We start from the raw sequence: 14,394 nt of genomic DNA on the forward strand, positions 1-14,394 counted from the left end.
TGGTTGTGACAACTTCTTCCTCTTTCCTGCGCGTTTCGATGTTTGCAATCTCGATGTTGGCGGTTTTGTCCTTCGTGTGGCGGGTTGCCTTGGGTATCTTACCCATTGGGGTTTTTGCAGAGGTTATACTTTCAGCTGTTGCCCCTTTTTCGGCCTGATGGCGGAGCTCTGGAAGATCGCTCCTTGGTAATGCCTCAGGTTTTCCCGTGGGTGTGGCCCTGACCTGTGTTATGGTCCCTCCAATTACTTCTGAATGCGTCTTGTGCAAGCATGTGTGAACTTTGTGGGTCAAGTCCCCACATTTAAGACAAGGTTCTGTGCAGCTTTCTAATTCGTGCTTCGTTGATTTGCAGTTTCTACATTGTATTCTCGGGCAATCTGCCCCGAGGTGTTCAGCAGAGTTGCATCGAAAGCACAATCTTTTGACACCCGGGTAGTTGACCATAACCCTTGTTTGGCCCAATTTAATGAAGTTGGGAACATCTGTTTTCATATCCATCTGGATTTCTACTTCTCCTGTTTTCTGCATGTTCAATTGCTTTGATATCATGAATTTCACCCCATTGACTAAAGAATTTCTTAATGTCGGCTTTGTTCTCCAGGTATTCTAGGGGAAATCTGGTTATTTTTAATTTTCTGCATAGACTCCCTACTAAAAAAGGCTTGATTGTTTGTCCCAAACAAGGGAAACCCTGTAATAATTTTCTTCTTGTTTGGTCCTTTTTGACCACGATTTGAAATCTCTCCGTCGAGTACGGTGTGAAACCGTATATGTTTACTGCCCCTACTGTCTCTATCAGAGCTTTCACTAACGCCCGCTCGTTTACGGGCTGCTTGACCTTGATACCGAGCATCCTAGTTCTGGGCAAATAAAATGGCATTGTTAAAGGAATTCCTAACTACTGGCTGTAGAAAGGGGATGTAAAGGAGGGCAAAATCGAGGAACGCTGGACGTTCCTCGCAGCAAGCAAAAAAGATACCGGTAGGGATAGATAAAACAAAAAATAAAGAAAAAAGAGTTCTTACCAAGGCTGGGGTACCACGGTGGAACCTGAGCATGGAGCTCTCTAATCAGGCCACTGGAACTGGATCTTCTTTTGGACTGGGAGGCACAGGCTATCTAGCTGATCCTTTGGGTAGTGCAACACCAAAATGCTCTTTCTCTTCGATCTGGAACTGAAGCTCTCCTTGAGATCCTAGTTGTTGAGGTGTATTTAAGTAAAGACCCCTCTCTAAAAATTAGGACAATCCCTAGACCACTCCATAGTGGCCGAAAGACTGTCCAACTCAGCGTTGTTCCATTCAATGACAGGCTCACCCCGTCACCGAGAAGAACTTCTCAGCGTTGGCTCTACCCAGTGGCAGGCTCACCCCACCACTAGCCAAAGCCATAATCTCAGTGGTGGCCCTACTCAGAGACAGGCAAAAACCTATCCCCAAGCAGAGCCTCTCGAAGCCAGCCCCCACCAGTTCCGACTCCCATCGAGGTCTCATCAGCGAGAGCCAGGCTAGAAATACCGAGATTTAGTAATACAGAGCTTATAAGTATTTTACCAGAACAAGTTACCTTAAGGTGTTTTAACCTTATTAAATAAAAATCTCAGGAGGAGATATAAATGTAGAAAGTATTTTACCTTGGGTATAATAAATGTTAAAAATACCAAGCAATTTTAAACCTGGTTTTACTCCATTTCCCAAGTAAGCAAACAGACAAACAAGTCAAGTTTGCACCTGCAAGTGATGCAAGTCTAGCTGATCCTACGGGTAGTGCAAGACCAAGGTAACTCATGGTAAAGGTGGCATAAGCTCTGATCACTAATCTTAATATTTACCCTTAATGCCAAAACACATCTCCAAGAAGGGGATGTATGATGTTTTGTATTAAAGGCAAGGGGGGGCCACTACCCAGACCGGTTTCGACCTTTATTGAGGTCTCATCAGTGGGAGCCAGGTTAGAAATACCAAGGTAAAATTTATTATACCTTAACCTAACATTATTATACCCAAGGTAAAATACTTTCTACCTTCATATCTCCTCCTGAGATTTTTATTTAATAAAGTTAAAACACCTTATGGTAACTTGTTCTGGTAGAATACTTATAAGCTCTGTCTTGGTATTTCTAGCCTGGCTCCCACTGATGAGACCTCAATAAAGGTCGAAACCAATCTGGGTAGTGGCCCCCTTGCCTTTAATACAAAACATCATACATCCCATTTTTTTTTTTTTTTAAATAGCAAATTCAATCATGTTTCTACTTCAAAATATTCCGTTTCATATCTAGTGATATAACATCACGCGGTGTGTGTTATAATTTTAACGATCTATTGTTAGTATTCTAGCTTGTATTTTTTAAACTGTTCTTGTAATACTACTGACGATGGTCTGCTATTTCCAGACCGAAATATTTTGTTAAATAAATATCTTTCTTTTGATTACGTGATTATATCATTCAGAACTATGAACAGTAGAGAAGACGTTGTAGCCTTACAAGAAAACTTGAATAAATTGAGTGAATGGACACGCGAATGGGGATATGAGTTCAATGTTGCAAAATGTAAGGTTTTAAAATTTGGAAAACAAAAATGGGATGCAGAATTTATCCTTGGTGAGGATATATTGTCAGAGGTGGAGGGAATAAGAAATCTGGGGGTGATAGTGGATAAGGATCTGAAATTTAGGGGACACATTGCCAAAATTGTGAACAACACAAATACTTCTGGGAATGATGCAGAGGACACTGAAGAAGTAGGGAAATTCTTGTTCCATTGTATAAGGCATTGATGATTATGCCACACACGGACTACTGCACGCAGATTTGGTCACTTGGTTTTCAAAAGGGTGAAGAGATGTTGGAAAGGGTCCAGAGATGACTGAGTAAGGTAGTTTCTGACCTCTGGAATGTCGAATATGAGGAAAGGTTGAGAAGATGCAATTTACATAGTCCAGTGGATTGGAGGAAGAAGGGGGATATGATAGAGACCTACAAGTTAGTAAGGGGTTATTATAGGATCAATGTTGGAAAGCTTCTACAGAAAACAGTAGGAGATCAAGGGAGAACCAGAGGTCATCCCTGGAAGCTGTATAAGGAGGGTGTGAGCAGGGGAGCAAGAAGCAGGGTTTTTTTTGCATGCAGAGTTGTGAATGATTGGAATGCCTTGCCTGAGAGTGTGGTGTGTGCAGAGAATTTGAGTGTGTTTAAGGCACAGTATGATGAGCTTTGTGTATGATAAAAGAACCTCCTAGATGAGTGTTTCACTCCATGAGGTCTTGGAGTAATAATAATAATTAACAATTATCCAACTCTTGGATGATTTTACTCTGAGAATGGGAATTACTCCTGATTAATTTTATTTTTAAGATAATAAGATAATTTAAATTAATTAAATTTAAACTCATGTGTAATGTCAACAATCTTAAAACCAGACTCGAATTTTTATTTGATAATTAAACTTTTTTATCCATATTGATAACACCTGCCTCATTTTATGTACCAGCATATCCTTATTGTTGTGACTTTCCTATGAAAGTCTAATACAACATGTTTAATAAGTGTACAAATTAACCTACAATAAATTATGTATGTGTTGAAACAATAGCATCGGGGGGCACTGTTGTCTTTATAGAGTTGACTGTAGTACCCCCAGAAGGCGTTCAGGATGTCAGGGCGTATGTACACCCGCCTTCACTGATGGTGGTGATGGTTCACTCCTGTCGAAAATTGACATAGCACCTGTTGTAGAAAGCAGCCGATCACTTGTCTTCCGAGTGCAGCTGGAATCTGATCTTCATGTTCTTTTCTTCCACCTGTTTCTGTCTCTCCATTTTGTTGTCGAGATTAACGTCATGGATAGCATTGTGACATGGAAAGCCTTGGTGTTGGCTAGCCACGAACCAGCTTCACTCCTTGTAGAGATCATGGAGCTGAGATCTTCAAAGGCATGTTTTTGGCCCCATTTGATCATATGTTCTTTAATGGAGTTTTTAAGTTGTGCTCATGTGTCCTGGACCAGTTTCTATTGTTTCTAGATGTTAGTACATGAATATGTAATTTATGATCCGAGATGGAAGAACAGATGTTAACGTGCCTTATTGCCTCGATTCTGGAAACAAGGGATGGTGACAGATAGAAGCCATCGAGCCTTATGGTGATTCCTCGGCTTGTCCACGTGCAATCCCGACAGTAGGGGTTGTGAGCCCTCCAGATGTCTGTGAGCTGGAAATTTCTGAGGTGAATTTCCAGTTGCCTGTAGCCAGCAGTGCCGAAGTTGGAATTTCCCCCTGTTTTGTCATAGGCCGGGTCCGCCACACAGTTAAAGTCCCCCATCAGGATGACATGATGGGCGCCATACAAATAGGTATAAAGCAAATGGAAGAATGTTGATCTCGATGGTGGATCTACCGGGGCGTAGATGTTGATGAACCTAGTGGTACAGCCCCAGTACTTCCAGTCGATGGTGAGAACTCTCCCTTCTGCATCCCTCTGGATGTTATGGAAGACTCTGAGGAGGGGAGGGGAATAGCATAAGTACCCCTACCCCGGCAATGTGTTTATCACCGAAGCTCTAGAACGATGTTAAGGGGTACTTCTGGCTCAGTTCCTGCATATCCCTGAAGTGGAAAAAGTGATTTTCTTGCAGGAATGAGAACCGGATGTTAAAAGCTAGCATTAGCTTCCACACCTCCTCCTGTTTAGATTGCAAAGGGAGCCCTCTGATGTTGAGTGAGGCAACACAGAAGGGGATTGCAGCATTATGAGGCTTTATCATGATGTTATACCCAGCCTAAGTCCTTAATTTGCAGCCGTTTGACATACTTGATCAAGGATTCAATCTGTTAGGGGAGGCAGAACATCCAGCTCTCTGCAAACTGGCTTCCAGTTTCTTACACAGGCTCAAGAGGACCTCGAACTTGTGTCGACTATTTTTTTATTATGAAGCTGGTGATCTTATTGTTAGATGTTTTGTAGTCATATCCATTAAACTGGAAGTCAGTGTATTTGCTTATTTTAGAGTTAACACCTTCTTTTTGTTGACAAGGTTAGGCACTGGTTGTTGCATGTCCATAGTAAAAGTTACTTCTCCAGAGTACCAAGCGTGGTCTTCCTTCGAAATGCTCTTCTTTATATTGCTCACTTCCCCCCCACTTCCTGAATGTCGGGATGAACATGTCGTCTCTGGCTTCTAAGTGCTCCATGGAGAAACACTCAATTTTAAGTTGTTGCACTTGAGATTCCACCATGGTTGGGATCACCTTTTAGAGGACTCCCCTGGACAGGGCAGCCCTCTAAAAGTTTATCTCTCGATGCAACATCCTTGACTACAATCAAATATTGTCCTCCTCCCTAGAGGGTGAAGGAGTAGATATTATTAACTGCTATTAGCTCCTTGAGTGTTTTTGAAAGGACTCAGGGATCCTCCACTCCTAAGGTCTTGGTCCTGGGGGGGGACGGCGAGGATCATCTCGCTCATGTTACTGGACTCTGCGTTCTGAAAGTAGAAAAAAAAAAGAAATTAAGAGTCTAGAGACTCCAGTCCCGTAGTGCTATAAAGCGCTACCAGCAGGTTAGTAGTTAGTAATAACAAGCAAGAAAAACACAATATAACAATGTTAGTAAATATTAAGCAAAAACACAATATAACAAGTAAACTAGCAAATCAAATGCAAAAATCCTCTTGCAATCCAAAAGCGTCAATAGGAAACAGATGTCAGTGTGAGCCAGACCCTGAGGTGGTGATACTAAGATGGAAGTAATGAAGAAGTCATATTTACCTATACGAGTTGCCAAAAGGTGTCTCACCTTATTATTAAATTACTCCGGATTTAGAGAAAGATTGGAAGTTTTTTTCCACTTGATTAGACTATAATAAATTTAGTTTATTCCTTTATCCAAGTGTAAGCAAACAAAGTTTGCACCTGAAGTATCTTCAGGACTCAGGTAACTCGTGGTAAAGGTGGACCAAGCCCTCATCACTACTTATCTTAGTATCTCCCATAATGTAAGGCACATCTCCTTGCGGCATGTATAATGCTATGCATTAAGGGAAGATACTTCATGTGCAAACTTTGTTTGCTTGCACTTGGACAAAGGATTAAATTAAATTTATTATAGTCTAACCAAGTGGAAAAAACTTCCAACATCTTTCTCTAAGTCCGGAGTAATTTAATAATAAGGTGATACACCTTTTGGCAACTCATATAGGTAAATATGACTTCTCCATTACTTTCACCTTAGTATCACCACCTTTGGGTCTGGCTCCCACTGACAAGACCTCAATAAAGGTCAAAACCAGTCTGGGTAGTGGCCCTTCCCTTAATGCATAACATTATACATGTCTACAAGGAGATGTGCTTTGAATTATGGCACTAAGACAAGTAGTGATGAGAGCTTGGTCCACCTTTACCTCGAGTTGCCTCAGTCCTGAAGATACTTCAGGTGCAAACTTTGTTTGCTTACACTAGGATAAAGGATTAAACTAAATTTATTATACATCCAGAAGTGTTATTTCCAACTTTTTAGAAATTAAACTTGAATAAATTTGTTGCCGGCCACCAACGATAAATTACCTGACAGTGATGAGATTATGTTTTTAAATGAAAACAAAAAAGTGCACATAGAAAATAATATATTTTCAATGCATTTAGAATGAGGATGAAAATTCACTCGACACTTGCCTTTGATAACTCACCTCTGGCGAGTGGATTTCTGGAGCTCTACTTTGAACATTACCTTAAAACATTGGATGATATAGTATCAGTCTTCCATCTTATTAAACTCCACTCCATATGAGAAACATATTCGTGGTAGAAGGGGCATCCAGGAAAAAGGCAAGGGGGGGGGGTTTGATAGTCCCACACTATTTTGGTCTCTGCTTCAATAAGATGGGAAGTCTTGGATGGCCCAACTGAGATAAATTAGCTGTTGGGCTTGCTTGCAAGGTTCACTGGTGTTTCAGTGTCTCCCTCCACCCTGGGTGGGGAGATATTGGTGAGAAGTGGGATGCAGAAATAGGTTGATAACAGCAGTATTCTCTGTGGTTATCAGCATGGGTTTGTTAAAGGCAGATCATGTTTTACTAACTTACTCATATGTAGTATAACAAGGTGAAAAATACCTTGGACAGGGGAGATGCATATACATTGGTGTACCTGGATTTTGCAATGGCTTTTGATAAACTGCTACATGACAAATTGTTATATAAATTGAAACAGATGTGACTGGATAACAGACTTCTGAGTTTGGTCAGTGACTAGCTGTCAGATAGGTATCAGAAAGTTGTATATGTGAGGCTGCAGTTTCTCGAAAGAGGAAGATCACTAGTGGTGTACTGCAGGGGTCTGCTTTGAAAGCATTGTTGTTCAGTTTGCATGTTAATGGTATTGAGATGGATTTAACTAGTGATATGCAGCTGTGTGCAGATGATGCAAACTTGGAGAGAGAGAGAGAGCAATGTAGAGTCAAGCTGATGTTATTGCCTTACAGGAGGACTTGAACAGATTGCATGAATGGGCAGGTAAGTGGAACGAATAGTATAATGTTGCAGAGTGTAAGGTTTTTGAGATTTGGTAAGCAACGATGGGATACAATATACACTTGGTGGTGAAACTTTAAAGGAATTAGAGGAGATGAGAGATCTAGGAGTAATGGTGGACAAGGACCTGAAATTCAGGGCCCACATTGCACAAGTTATGAAGATGTTGCATTGGATAATGGCAATGATTTGGAGGATCCTGACATGCAGAAATACAGAGGTTATGATGCCATTGTATAAGGCTTTGATCAGGCCTCGTGGATTATTGTGCACAGATTTAATTGCTGGGTTTTCATGGTGACGAGGACATGTTGGAAATGGTACAGAGAAGATTCACAAAGGTGGTTAATAGTCTTTGGGATGTGGAGTATGAGGACAGATTGAGAGAATGGAAGTTGCAAAGCTTTGTGAATAGGAGGAAGGGGATATGATTAAGACATATAAGCTAGTCAGGGTTGTTATCAGGCTAATGTGGAAGAGATTTTTCATGGTATTGGAGAGGAAGAGGGTAGAACAAGAAGCCATCACTGGAAACTGTATAAGGAGGGTTTGAGCAGAGGAGTCAGGAAAAAGTTCTTTGCATGGAGAGTGGAATGCATATCCTGAGTGTGTGTGTTGTGAATGTAGACACATTGAATCAGTTTAAGGCACTTTTGGATGTGCATTGTGTGCAATAGTGTGTTGTTACGTCGTCTGTCTGTCAGTCCCTCGTAAATTTATATTCTAAGTTACTATTATTTATCACTTTAGGATATCAGCTATTCTGTTGCCGACAAATTTATAATTGTTTAAAACAACTGCGCCAGCTGGCAATTGAATTCTGATACACAATTAGACAACTCTAAAATAACAAAGAGATCACGTGATTTGCAGTCGTCGCTCCCCTCTTTCTTTCTTATGAAAATGGATTCCCCCTTTACTTATACAGGTCCGAAGGTTTAATAAGTGGTTATTCAAATCTCAGAAAACAACAGACTCATGAACTTTGGGTTAAAGAAATACATTTATTTTAAACACTTGCATATATACACTTTAAGTAGTAACTTCAATACTAAAGAGTCTGAACTCTTCCCCTTTATGCTAAGATATCCAAAATTTCTACTCCTAATTTTAATCTAACAATCCCACATCTTTTTTTGTATTATTATATTCAGACTCGATTATTCCACACAGAGTTACTCAGTGCTCACATATAAAAACACATGCATATAGTTATATACAATCCTTGTAGAGCATATCAGACGCAATCCGTCTTGTATTTTAACATGGGACAATATTCTTATTTGTGCTCAAGCTTTATCCTCCCCAACTTAGTTAACATTCAAGCTAATATTTAACATAATATCATAAAGTTTCTTCCTAATAAACAGTTTGAAGTTTTGGTTCCTTCCTCAGCATAAGTTTAGAGTGGCACCAGCTTATTTGACATAGACAGACTAGTCCAAAATCAGTTCTTTAGGCATCATATGAAAGTTAAATGTGTGGAGTTCCTAGGTTCCATGGTTCCTATTCTTTTCTTGGTTACTATTCTAAAATGAGTATGAAAACTTGTACATTACCATCCTTGTCTTTTCACGGAGTTGCCGGGGCTTCCTTGTGATTACACTTCCGTGTTTTCTCACCGCGTTTTCTCATGGCATCAGCGACTCACTTCTATTATCTTCGAAAAGTTGCCCTCTCACTGACTACACGTTGGCATAACTAACCAACAGCTCTTTACTGGAATTCCAACCTCATTCTTTTGGTGACTATACTCGACACGGCACAACAGCAACCGGGAGATTGTTGCTGGGCATCGGCGGCAAGCTTCCACAGCTATCCAGGACTTGGATGGGAATGCAGGAACAGAAAACAAGAGAGCAATTTGAATCTTGTGCTGGACCTTATATCGCAAAATGCGAGCGCCCTCTCTCGATGGCTATGTCATGCTCATAACTGCGGCCGATTGGTCACCGCAACTCCGAACTGTTTTGACATGGTTCTAATACGTAGATCATCTTATATGCATCTAATAATAACATTTCAGTACTGAGACATAATTTTCCCTTGCTAATTTCACACAGACATTATCAACTTTAAATATAGAGTTCCCAAAGTTACTTAATATCTACAACCTCAGTCGGTTAGACATACCTCTGAGTGAACATATGTACACTATCCTTTTAGCTCTTCTTCTGGAGGCATAAGTATGTCCTTATCCTTAAATGTAATCGTTACCATGTGTTGGGTTGGAAACAAGATGGCTCATAAATAGTGAGTCAGCACTTTTTCTGACACAACAGTGTACCTCCCACGTTGAGTCTCTGACTCCATGGAGATCAGATGATAATAATAATAACATTTTGTTGGCTATATTTTGTCCTCCATGTATGTTTTCTTCTATTTTATTAATAAATCTGTCCCAAATGTCTTGGTGAGATTTCTGTACTATGGTTTTAGTTATATTTCTTTTGGTTTTGTACATTTTTTCCATTTCCTTTGTATGATTTTGAAGGAGTGATTTGTATGCCATTTGTTTTTCTTTTATTGCATTTTCTATACCTGTGTTCCAGATTTTTAATCATTTTCTTTTTAATATTTTATTAGGACTTGAGAGGCTGCTTTATGGATTATGTTTATTCAAGTTTTCCATTCTTCACTGATTTGGATTTGTTTTAAGTAATCTGTTAATCATGATTGATACAACATTCTAATGCTTTCTTCTTGTAATAGATATACTTTGTGAACTTGTACTATTTCTTGTTTTTTCTTTATTTCCTTTCTCCATTTTTCTAGTATTTCTATTTTACAGACTATGAAATGATGATCTGAAAAAATTTCACTTCCTCTCTAAAGATGCGCATCTCCCACATGAGGTGCTAGTTTCTGATTAGTAATGATATAATCAAGTATATATCTTGTTCCTCTGCCATTCCAAGTATATTTAATTATATTCTTTTTTTTTTTTTTTTTTGGAAAAAAAAATATTGGTTAATTTAAAATTATTGCCAGTACAGAAGTCTAATATTTCTTGACTATTGTTATTCATGCAAATTTTCCCATATTTGACTAAGACATTTGGAATTGGATTATTTCCAACTCTGCATTAAGATCTGCTGCTATTAATATATAGTCATTTTTATTACATTTATTTAACTGTTTTTGTAGTTCTTCATAAAATTATTTGGAATCCTCTTTCCTGTCTTCTTCAGGGACATATACTCCAATGATATTTAAGTAGCTTCTATTTGTTTTTGATTTAACTGTTATAATTCAATCATTTACAAAATTGTACTTTTGTATTCTATTTTTTTCATTTATTATCAATTAAATTGGCCACTCCTCTAGAAGCTGAGATATGTTGGTCCATTCCACTATATAGCATAGAAAAACTATCTATATCTTTTGTTCCCTTTAATTTTTTTTTTGTTTTTGTTATCACAGCTATATTAATATTTTTAGTTGTTTTACTAATTCTAATTTCTTTTTGGTTGTGCTTCGCACATTCCACATGGCTACTTTTAAAATGTCCGAGATTCCTAATCGGTTACCTTTATGCTTACTTGGTCATTTTCCATTGTTTCAGTCGAATTTTCCAGTTCAAGTCTCTGAGTTGTAGAAATATTTACTTGGTAAGGTAACCTCCAACCTTGAGAACCTGGGTATTTCTCTTAGTCTGGCCCTTACCTCTTAACTTGTCCAGCAGGGGAGAGGTCCTACCAGTAGCTTAGCTACCGCTGGCATAGCTCTTGATGTCATCAGTGCGTGCAAGCCAAGTCAAGGTGGAGATACCATTAAGGAGGACCATTATCTCCAAATGGTATATATATATATATATATATTGATCTGTAATTTATGCTTATTTATGTTATTTTTATATTTAGTACAATTTAGTTTCCTCCTGCTGTTTTTTTTTGCTTTATTTAAAAAAAAAAGTAAGTTTAGGTAATAACATATGAGAAACTGTTAAATGTTATAGCTGCATTCAACTTCAGTCTTCGAAATTGCATCTCACAAACCAATTTCTGCTTTTGTCACTATGTTTAGTTCAGATCAACATCTAAAATTCTCTGCAGAATAATAACTAAATAATAATAACTAACATACCAAATGAAATTCTTTTACTAACAGATTAACACTAAATTCAATTTCCTACTGTCAGTATACAGTAAAATCTCTCATAACTAGCACCCAATTAACCGGATACCAAAACAACGGCATTTTCGAAGATCTAAATTTAAACCTGAAATTTAAGCCTATAAGTTAAGAAAAATATGCAATGGGCTTGCATTCTGGCAAGACTGTCATATGTACTAGACCAATGCTGCAAGAAAAAGCGAAGGAATTGCACTGGAAAATGAAGATGCAAGGCAAGTGTGGATTTTCTGTTGAGTGGCTTAACCGATTCAAAGAAAGGCATGGAATCCATAAGTTAGATGTGTCTGGTGAACAGAGGAGTGCCGATGAAGTGTCTGCAAATGAGTTTATCAAGCAGTTTTAGAAAATTGTGGATGAAAATAATATGACTGCAGAACAAATATATAATGCCAATGAGACTGGATTGTTATGCAAGTGTCTTCCCACGTCGACTTTAGCGTGTGCGAAGGAAGCCTCACCGAAGGACTTTAAGCAGAACAAGGACCCCGTCAATGTGGTGCTATGTGCAAAAATGCTGCAGGTACACACAAAGTCAGATTGTCAATGGTAGGCAAGTACCGCAATCCACGGTGCTTTAAAAATGTGAAAAATCTGCCTATCCAGGCACAAAAGAACTCATGGGTGGATTGTGACATATTCAAAGAATGGTTTCATAGTGTATTCGTTCCCAGTGTGAAGGAGCATTTAAGAGAAAAGGGTTTACCACCAGACAGAAAAGTGATTCTTTTGTTGGACAATTGCCATGCCCATCCTCCCAGCTGAAGACTTAAATGTTGAAAACATTCGTGTTATGTTTCTGCTACCCAGCGTAATAAGCCTTATCCAACCAATGGACCAAGAAGTCATTGAGAATATAAAGATTAGCTACCGCTCCCTTTTTATGCATCGATGTGTGAACTTTTAAGGTAGTGTCCAAGATTTTCAGGGACAGTTCACATTGAAAGATGTCATATTTGCTTTGTCTGTTGCCTGGAAGAATGTAAAGAAGATTACTTTATGTCACTTTTGGCATGAATTGTGGCCAATGATCATGTTTGAAGATGGCGAATCAAGTGATGAAGATTTTCATGGTTTTAAAACATGTCCCATGTCTGACATCTTGGATTTAGTAACACATTCGGAGAAGGTTAGTGTTAGTGAAGAGGAGATGCAGGCTTGGGTGAATGTAGACAATTCCGTTCCCATCACTCTCTCTCTCTCTCTCTAAATGAGGATGACGGCATGCAGACCAATAAAGTTATGTAGAAGGAAGCTGACGAAGGATTGCACTTTCATAAGATTTGCTGAGCAATGTTCATTTATGTCAGCACATGATGTTATGAAACTTCATTGTATACACAGTGAATGTTTAAGCTCTGGCAACAATCTTGTAAGCAGGCAGACATTCAAAATTATGTTATGTCATCACACTAAGAAATTCACAACAACTTTCATGTGATAATACTGTATTGTGTACAGTATTATCACATGAAACAACAAGTACGGAACAACAGAGTACATATTATTAATACATTCTGTAATTTTTAAATGCTGTTTATATTCGATTTTGTGAAATATAAAATTATGTGTATGTGTTTTAAATTTTAAAAAATCCACACGATTTTTGATATTATTTATTTAACTATGACCAGCAGATCAAAAAACACAAGCAACAAACTTCATATGGTGCAATTTCTACAGATGGCATCACAAAACATGAACAGGTAAGTTCTCGAAATATATGAAACTGGTTGCAAAAATGTGGTTTATTATTACAATTGTACAACTTAATTGTTATCCCCTTAACCATACTCCCCTCCTCTATCTATACACCGTTGCATATGAATTTTCCACTGTTGGAAGCAGTGCTGCAAGTCATCAGGTGTTATCTGCTTCTGTAGCCCCACCGTTTTCTCCTTTACCTCATCCACTGACTGAAAAATGGGTGTCTTTCAACGTGGATTTCAACTTTGGAAAAAAAAGGTAAAAGTCACGTGGAGCTAAGTCCGGCGAGTAAGGTGGATGGTCTAACACTGGGATCTTCTTATCAGCCAGATACTGCTTTACAGACACTGTGGGCTGGGGTGTTGTCTTGATGGAGAATCCAAGCATTGTTCTTCCACAGATAGGGTCTCTCTTCTTCTTCACTCATTCTCTCAGCTTGGCTAGTACCCATTCAACCATTACTACACCATTAATATTAAAAAAAAAAAAAAAAAAGATCAGCATGACCTTCAGTTTTGACTTGCTCATTCTTGCTTTTTTCATTTTTGGTGAGTTTACCAGTGCATCGATTGTCTCTTTGTTTCTGGATCATACTGGAAAATCCACGTCTCAATCTCTTCAATTTCACAAGGAAATTGAGATTAATGCGCTGCTCAAGTTTAACGTTAGACATTATTCCGGGAAAACGACTTCACACGTGTTTCTTAACTGCCTACAGACTAACTACCAGTGACAGCAAACAATGCTTATCTCAGCTGCTTCTAGAACCTTCAAGGTCATTCATGGCACAAACGCTTCCCAAAGTACATACCACGTGATTCACAGCAATCTTGTCTTGTTATTTAACAGCCACACCTCGTGTATTCAATTATCTGGCAAAACCTTGTATCCAGAATCAGCGAAGTCCCATTGTTGCCAGTTAAGAGATTCTACTGCGTATGATAAATGGTCTCAGAATATTGAAAGTAGAATCCTTTGAAAACAAATAGTTTTATTGAATCTCAAACTTCATAATGATGATGT

At 38.6% G+C, this 14,394-nt stretch overlaps 1 protein-coding gene across 9 annotated transcripts in view; it reads left to right on the forward strand.

The window, feature by feature from the left end:
- Nucleotides 1–14,394, forward strand: part of LOC150108392 (uncharacterized) — a 628,716-nt gene that overhangs the window by 600,505 nt on the left and 13,817 nt on the right. The gene's annotated exons all lie outside the window — the stretch shown is intronic.

The sequence above is a fragment of the Typopeltis vanoorti genome, chromosome 3 (assembly GCF_054136105.1).
Source record: "Typopeltis vanoorti isolate ZY-2024b chromosome 3, IOZ_Tvanoo_1.0, whole genome shotgun sequence".
NCBI classification, from domain to species: domain Eukaryota; kingdom Metazoa; phylum Arthropoda; class Arachnida; order Uropygi; family Thelyphonidae; genus Typopeltis; species Typopeltis vanoorti.